The sequence below is a fragment of the Schistocerca americana genome, chromosome 3, assembly GCF_021461395.2.
Source record: "Schistocerca americana isolate TAMUIC-IGC-003095 chromosome 3, iqSchAmer2.1, whole genome shotgun sequence".
Lineage (NCBI taxonomy): Eukaryota > Metazoa > Arthropoda > Insecta > Orthoptera > Acrididae > Schistocerca > Schistocerca americana.
In genome coordinates, this window is record NC_060121.1 from 19,900,280 (window position 1) to 19,909,969 (window position 9,690).

The following is a 9,690-nucleotide window of genomic DNA, read 5'->3' on the forward strand; positions in this document are numbered from 1 at the left end:
ACAAGAAGACTGACTCTTCTTAATGACTATGTTTTGAACAATTCCTGTGAGACAAGTTTTAGATTCAGATGCTTCACTATATGTTTACTGTATCCCTTGGACCTTCTTATTGACAATGAAACACAGAAATTGCATCGGAATTATATACAAAAGGCACAATGCCGACTTAAGTACAAGAAGACTGACTCCTCTTACTGACTATGTTTCGAAACATTCCTGTGACACTAGTTATAGATTCTAATGCCTCACTTCAGGTTTACTGTATCCCCTGGACCTTCTTATTGACGATGGAACACAGAAATTGCATCGGAATTAAGTACAATAGGCACAATGCCGACTTAAGTACAAGAAGACTGACTCTTCCTACTATTTATGTTTTGAACCATTCCTGTGACACTAGTTATAGATTCCGATGCTTCACTTCAGGTTTACTGTATCCCTCTGACCTTCGTATTGACGATGAAACACAGATATTGCATCGGAATTAAATAGAAAAAGCACAATGCCGACTTAAGTACAAGAAGACTGACTCTTCTTACTGTCAATGCTTTGAACCATTCCTGTGACAATAGTTATAGCCTCCGATGCTACACTTCAGGTTTACTGTATCCCTCAGGCGTTCTTATTGATGATGAAACACTGAAATTGTATCGGAATTAAATAGAAAAGGCACAATGCCGACTTACGTACAAGAAGACTGACTCTTCTTACTGTCTATGTTTTGAACCATTCCTGTGACACTAGTTATAGAATCCGATGCTTCTCTTCAAATTTACTGTATCACTTGGACCTTCTTATTGACGATGAAACACCAAAATTGCATCAGAATTAAATACAAAAGGCACAATGCCGACTCAAATACAAGATGACTGGCTCTTGTTACTCTCTATGTTTTGAACCTTTCCTGTGAGACCTGTTTTAGATTCCGATGCTTCACTTCAGGTTTGCTATATTACTTGTACCTTCCCATTGACGACGAAACACAGAAATTGCATCGGAATTAAATAGAAAAGGCACAATGCCGATTTAAGTACAAGAAGACTGACTCTTCTTAATGACTATGTTTTGAACATTTCCTGTGAGACAAGTTTTACATTCCGATGCTTCACTATATGTTTACTGTATCCCTTGGACCTTCTTATTAACGCTGAAACACAGAAATTGCATCGGAATTAAATACAAAGGCACAATGCCGACTTAAGTACAAGAAGACTGACTCTTCGTACCGCCTATGCTCTGAACCATTCCTGTGACACTGGTTATAGATTCCAATGCTTCACTTCAGGTTTACTGTAACCCTCAAACGTTATTATTGATAATGAAACGCAGAAATTGCATCAGAATTAAATAGAAAAAGGCACAATGCCGACTTAAGTACAAGAAGACTGACTCTTCCTTCTGCCTATGTTTTGAACCGTTCCTGTGACACTAGTTTTTGATTCCGATGCTTCACTTCAGGTTTACTGTATCCCTTGGACCTTCTTACTGACGATGAAACACCGAAATTGCATCGGAATTAAATACGAAAGCCACAATTACAACTTAACTACAAGAAGACTGACTCTTCTTACTAACTATGTTTTAAACCATTCCTGTGACACCACTTATAGATTACGATGCTTCACTTCAGGTTTACTGTATCCCTCTGACCTTCTTATTGATGATGAAACACAGAAATTGCATCGGAATTGAAAAGAAAAGGCACAATGCCGACTTAAGTACAAGAAGACTGACTCTTCTTACTGTCTATAATTTGAACCATTCCTGTGACACTGGTTATAGATTCCGATGCTTCACTTCGGGTGTACTGCATGTCTTGGGCCTTCTTATTGACGATGAAACACTTAAATTGCTTCGGAAATAAATAGAAAAGGCACAATGCCGACTTAAGTACAAGAAGACTGACTCTTCCTACTGTCTACGTTTTGAATCATTCCTGTGACACTAGTTATAGATTCCGATGACTCACTTCAGGTTCACTGTATCCCTTGGACTTTCTTATTGACGATGAAACACAGAAATTGCATCGGAATTAAATACAAAAGGCACAATTCCGACTTAAGTACAAGAAGACTGACTCTTCCTACTGTCTATGTTTTGAACCATACCTGTGACACTAGTTATAGAGTCCGACGCTTCACTTCAGTTTTACTGTATCCCTCTGACCTTCTTATTGACGATAAAAAACAGAAATTGCATCGGAATTAAATACAAAAGGCACAATGCCGACTTAAGTACAAGAAGACTGACTCTTCTTACTGACTATGTTTTGAACTGTTCCTGTGACACTAGTTATCGATTCCGAATTCTCACTTCAGGTTTACTGTATCCCTTGGACTTTCTTATTTATGATTAAACACAGAAATTGCATCGGAATTAAATAGAAAAAACACAATGCCGACTTAAGTATAAGAAGACTGACTATTCCTACTGCCTATGTTTTGAACCATTCCTGTGACACTAGTTATAGATTCCGATGCTTCACTTCAGGTTTACTGTGTCCCTCTGACCTTCTTATTGACGATGAAACACAGAAATTGCATCGGAATTAAATACATAAGGCACAATGCCGACTCAATTAAAAAAAGACTGACTCTTCTTACTGACTATGTTTTGAACCATTCCTGTGACACTAGTTATAGATTCCGATGCATCACGTCAGGTTTACTGTATCCCTCTGACATTCTTATTGACGATGTAACACAGAAATTGCATCGGAATTAAATAGAAAAAGCACAATGCTGACTTAAGTACAAGAAGACTGACTCTTCTTACTGACTATGCTTTGAACCATTCCTGTGACACTAGTTATAGCCTCCGATGCTACACTTCAGGTTTACTGTATCCCTCTGACCTTCTTATTAATGATGAAACACAGAAATTGCATCAAAATTAAATAGAAAGGGCACAATGCCGAGTTAAGTACAAGAAGACTGACTCTTCATACTGTCTATGTTTTGAACCATTCCTGTGACACTAGTTATAGATTCCGATGCTTCACTTCAGGTTTACTGTATCCCTTGGACCTTATTATTGACGATGAAACACCGAATTTGCATCGGAATTGAATACGAAATGCACAATGCCGACTTAAGTACAAGAAGACTGACTCTTCTTACTGACTATGCTTTGAACCATTCCTTCGACATCACTTTTTGATTCCGATGCTTCACTTCATGTTTACTGTATCCCTCTGACCTTCTTATTGACGATGAAACACAGAAATTGCACCGGAATTAAATAGAAAAGGCACAATGCCAACTTAAGTACAAGAAGACTGACTCTTCTTACTGTCTCTGTTTTGAACCATTCCTGTGACACTAGTTATAGATTCCGATTCTTCACTTCAGGTTTACTGTATCCCTCTGACCTTCTTATTGACGATAAAACACAGAAATTGCATCGGAATTAAATAGAAAAGGCACAATGCTGACTTAAGTATAAGAAGACTGACTCTTCCTATTATCTATGTTTTGAAACATTCCTGTGACACTAGTTATAGATTCCGATGCTTCACTTCAGGTTTACAATATCCCTCTGACCTTCTTATTGACGATGAAACACAGATATTGAATCAGAATTAAATGGAAAAAGTACAATGCCGACTTAAGTACAAGAAGACTGACTCTTCTTACTGACTATGCTTTGAACCATTCCTGTGACACTAGTTATAGCCTCTGATGCTACACTTCAGGTTTACTGTATCCCTCTGACCTTCTTATTGACGATGAAACACAGAAATTGCATCGGAATTAAATAGAAAAGGCATAATGCTGACTTAAGTACAAGAAGACTGACTCTTCTTACTGTCTATGTTTTGAACCATTCCTGTGACACTAGTTATAGTTTCCGATGTTTCACTTCAGGTTTACTGTATCCCTTGGACATTCTTATTGACGATGAAACACCGAAATTGCATCGGAATTGAATACAGAAGGCACAATTCCGACTTAAGTACAAGAAGACTTACTCTTCCTACTGTCTATGTTTTGAACCACCCCTGTGACACTAGTTATAGATTCCGATGCTTCACTTCAGGTTGTAACGTCTAGTAAGAAACAAAAACAACATATTATGTAGTAACGAGAAAATTATATGTATCATATTGTGTTATTGTATAAAATTATGTATTTTTTTTTATTATTTATTTTTGAGAATATCTGCGTCGGCGAGTAATGAAACCGCCACAGACGATAAATGTCGAACAAAGATTAAAATAAGTAACTAGTATATAATACGTGACGAATAGCAATTTCTTTGTCTTCTTCATCTGGGAGTCGAACGAGTAAGATATCCTGTGTCGTAGTAGCGAACGCTAGTGTAGCATTCTTTTGTCGAGACTAAGAAATGTACGCCATTACGTGTGAATTCACAAAGGTCTGTAATCACTGAGATATTTAAAGGTTTTAATAGAGTTGTTTAAATGAAAACTTGTATTATTTATTGTTAAGCTTGCTTGCATATTATACCATCCTGTTGAGACATTTTCAGTTATATAAATATTATCTGTGGTGCTGAGCTGCGTGGAGAACGAAGAGCCGCTGCCGCGGCGTATTTAAACGACTTACAATATAGTCGAGCATACCGCAAGGAAGCGGTAAAATAATAGTAAAATAATATTATTTCTTTTAGCTCCCAGACTGGCAGTGAAGATCAGCAGATTTTATGATGTGTTGCAGATTGACGCGGGCTGCTGATAGGATATAATTTACAGTGCAAATAATTTAATGTACCTTCAGAATCTGATAGGAATCTTGCTGTGCTCCGTTCTGATCTGGCAAACTTTATAGTGACAACGTATTTTTTAATGAGAGTCTCATGTTCTTGGGCTAGTCGTGGTATGAAATAGCATTTTAACGAGAAATAAAATCCACTGCGAACTTGTGTTTTTGAACGATCACACGGACTGTAACATCAGTGCTCATAACAAAGTAATTTCAACTTTTAATCACTATGAAGTAGGGAAGATATATTGATTCTTAGCATGAGTTGCAGTTACGAAAAATCGTTCCTTAAATTGTAGGCCAGATACAGAACAATAAGACTTCCATACATACATTTTATTCCGCTAAAGGGTAATGATGATAAAGAAAAGCAAAGCACAGCATTGCTAAAAGTATTTCACGTAACTCTTTTCGTAAATGTGTTGTTACAAAGAGAATAAAAAACGTGAAACTGTCGCCCAACGTGGGGCCCGAATTTGCAGTGGCCACAAATATAAAATTTTATGTATTTTTCTTTCAGTGTTGATTGTTATGTATGTGTAGATATATATGTATTTAGTGATAAATGTATGTATGTATATCATGATCAATGCTATGTATTAATGAATGTGTAAACACTCTTTCATGACAAAACGTACTACTGCAAACGAGTCTGAGAAGACGATCCTGATAGTACTGAGAAGCTGTAACGACTACGTAATCCGGGGGCAGCCGAACCCCGAGATAAGATAAACTAAAGGTAAGACTACAGTGTAGTTGTCCTGTTTGTAGAAGTCGAGCTCCAGTGAAGTGATCTCATTTCGCTAGTGGTGTGCATATTGTGCGTAGTTTGATGTTAGTGTTTGTGACAGGACAAAGTTGATGGTAGATAGTAATTTTTAGTGTGCAGTTAATGTAGATAAATTAACGTATTTTGTGTGCAAGGGGCAAAACTGTCAGACTTTGTGGTTTAGTAAGCAATTTATGAATATGGTTAAGTTGCGTAGTCAACGTCCGAGCAATATGGATACTGAGGAACAACAATTAGTTAGTGCAGGAAATGTGGAACCGGGTACCTCAAGTAGTACTAGTACTCTCTTTGAGGATATAACATGTGAGAATGTGGGGGCAGGGGCACAGGAAGTGGTGCCACCGCCCACTAGTCCTCAAGGGGATGTAGAGAAAGAAGTTGTACCACCACCAGAAAAGCAGGAACCAGAGAGTGGTAATCTGCCTGGTGGGTATTCGCTTCAGGCTATATTAGAGCGCGTGCTGAATTACCAGGCAGAATTTGCGCAACAGCAAGTCGAGCGAGACCGCCAGCAAGCTGAGCGAGATCGCCGGCAAGCTGAGCGGGACCAGCAACTTGTGCAATCGTTAGAAAACATGAAAAAAGAGATTGCAGATATGAAACAGAATTATGAGTCGATACCTAAGGCCGTGCAGGAGCTGACTGAACAGGTCAACAACCTGCAAGTAGCAAACACTAACAGGGTAGACGAAATAGGTGTATTAGCCAATCGAGTAGAAAAGCTAGAAATAGATTCCACGCAGCTTGTAGAGCAGAAGTGGAACGAACAAGCAACTAAAATTGAAACAGAATTCAACACATGGCTAGAAGTGAAGGAGTGTGAGATTGACAAGAACATTAATTCCAAAGTACAAGCAGCCATAGCAAATAGAGGCTCCGAATCGTTCAGTACCGCAGTGAATAGTCAGGTACAGAACGACGTGCAAACCATCAAACAAATACTCAGTGAGGATATTCCGCAGTGGCAAGTGAATATGAACAAACGGATATCCGACCTGGAGAAGGGTTTAGCACAAAGCAGAAAACATTTGGAACAGGAACCTCTGTCGCCAACAGCCCATGGTTTCGGCAACGCACAAACTTATACGCGATACAACAATGGGGAATCTGTAGTCGATAATGCGAAGAGCTGTAGCTTCGGTTCGGAGCACACAGCATATGTCCAAGGAGCAAAACCATGTAGTTCAAAAATATTAGTGGAAGAAAGTTTAATCAAAAATAGACAATTTCAAACGTTTACTACTGAACGGAAATCAGTACACCCAGTAGTATTCATAAAAAGCTTTAAAAATATCTTGCCCAGTGTGTGGAACGAAACACAGAAAATTCAATACGTAATGTCGTACACTCAAGGTGATGCAGCGTTGTGGGCTACAGAAGTAGCAGACAGCTGCATGACATATGAACAGTTCGAAAGGGCATTTCTATCGAAATATTGGTCGCCTTGTATACAAGAGCGGCTAAGAAAAGAAGTATATAATCCCGAACCGTACTCACCTCGTCTGGGGAATTTGAGACGGTATTTTGAAAAATATATAAACAAAACACGCTACTGGGACGAGCCTATATCACCAAGAGACATAATAAGACTACTAAAATCACATTTACCCATTCATATCAAAGAGAAATTAATACACGTACCAGAAAGCGATATGGAAAACTTCCTGTCTGTTCTAGATTCTATAGACTTGATACAGGAAGACGCAAAATCAGCGTGTGATCACTCGCGGAATAATGGGTCAGGATGTAAACATGACAGAAATAGTAGTGCACAAAACCACAACCATGGAAATGGTGGGGGTGGTAACAAGCGGCAAGAACATTCGCAAAATGGTAGTAATGGTAGAGGCCAGAACGGGTATGGACAAACAACTTATAACAAAAGGCGTCGATTTGACGACCGGTACGAATCTGGAATGTCAGGGACCAACCGCTGGAAAAATGCGCGAGGTCAGTGGCAGAGCAATTATAGTGATAGTAATCAAAATTGGCAGCAAAATCAGCGAAGAAGCCCAGAGCGACAGGGTAATGACCGGTATGACAACAATAGACCACCGCCGCAAAACGCGCCTATTGCGCAGCCGTGGCGGCCGACAAATCAGAGTGTACATATAGTGGAGGTCGCGGACAATAGCCTTCCAAGTACTTCACAAGCAACTAATCCAACAAACTAGAATCGGCCTCGATATGCTCGCCATCGATGGCCGAGGGATGGAGTGAGAGCAACACGAGTGATAATAATATACCTGGGATACGTATGCTGCGATACAACGATGGTGTCAGTATGGATAAAGATCTACTGAATGAACCACACGAATGTAAGAAAGATAATAACGAAAATGTGCAAGCTATTATCGAAGCGAAAATCAATGATGTTGCAGTGAATATAATCATCGACACAGGTGCCTCAGTAAGTGTAATGAGTATGGAGTTATTTAAGGCACTGGGAAAAGGACATAGCATTCCGACTTTCCCGGTTAATAATTGTAAGGTGTCTGGAGCCATTGGTGCACAGAGCCAATCAGTTAAGTACCAGGTGCAGGTGGAGATTTGTAAGGAGGGCGAAGCCATAGTGAGCTCGTTCCTCGTTGTTAAAGGATTGAAGGTGGCCTGCATTCTGGGAGTAGATTTTCTCCGTGAGAGGGACGCATTGATCGACCTCTCCTTGGGAAATTAAGCATAGTTAATAGGGGTGGGAGGATTGAGTTATCTATGATGAAATCGAAGGAGGTACTTGTGCCGTGTTGTAATCGAATCAATATCAAGGATAGGAACCCTTGGGTACTACACCTTGATGATTTGTCACATGCAGCAGACCTCTATTACCCGAATTTAGAGGATCGAAATTTTGAAACAAATGTTGAGGCATTTCAAACCAAAGTGCAGGAATCTGAAGGTTTAAGCGGTAAACAAAAGCAACAGTTGACGCAGCTGCTATCGGAATACACTATGGTATTTACCGACCGACCAGGAATAGTCAAAGGGTACCACTATCACATAGAGGTGATGCCCCACAAAACATACTGTCGTGCAACTTACTCCATCCCTTGGTCGAGGAGGGAATTAGTAGCTAAAGAGATTCGGAAGATGTTAGAGTGGGATATCATTGAGCCCTCCTTCTCTCCATACAGTAGTCCTCTTGTAGCAGTGGCGAAAGCCAATGGAAAAATCAGGCTAGTGTTAGATGCGAGGGACATTAACAAAATTATCATACCTGTCCGGACTCGCCCTGAGAATTTAGATGAGCAGATACAAAAATTTCATGGAGCACAGTACTTGACCTCGGTCGATCTGAAAAGTTCATATTGGCAAATTCCCCTTACACCGGAATCCAGGAAGTACACAGCTTTCATATTCGGAGGGCGGAGTTACCAATTCAAGGTACTTCCCTTCGGATTGAATGTGAGTGCTGGAGTGTTTATTACTGCACTAGACACGGTACTGGGTCCAGACTTATTAGAAAAAATCACTGTATATGTTGATGATCTGGTAATCGCTACTGCTACTTGGGACGAACATATGGAATTGTTGCGTAGAGTACTAGAGAGATTTAAGCAAGCAGGTGTGACAGCAAACCTAGAAAAGTCAAAATTTGGACGAAATAAAATTAAATTTTTAGGCCATCTTATTACACCACTTGGTATACGCCCAGACAACAAACAACTAGAGGCGATCCGAGAATTTCCAAGCCCCCGCACTAAGAGGCAATTGAAAGCATTCCTTGGGCTCACGTCTTTTTTCAGAAGGTTCGTGCCCAATCAGTTGTTAAATGACGCGTCGCTACTAAATCTGCTACGAAAAAGTGTGCAGTGGGTTTGGACTGACAAATGTCAACAAGCTTTTGAAGCGATTAAAACCGCCCTACTGAATGCAAATATTTTGCAGCACCCAGATCTGTCAAAAGATTTTTGTCTTGCGACGGATTCATGTTCCTATGGCCTGGGAGCGTGCTTATTTCAGTGGGAGGAAGGAAACGACCCGACAACAATAAAGATTATCGGCTTCGCCAGTAGGACTTTACCTAGCTGCGAGAGAGCCTACTCGGCAACCGAACTGGAAGCACTTGCAGTAGTCTGGGCTGTGAAAAAGTTTAATTATTGTTTACAAGGGAAGGAGATTAAAGTGTATAGTGACCACCAGGCGTTAAGTTTTTTGATGTCATGCAAACTATTCCAT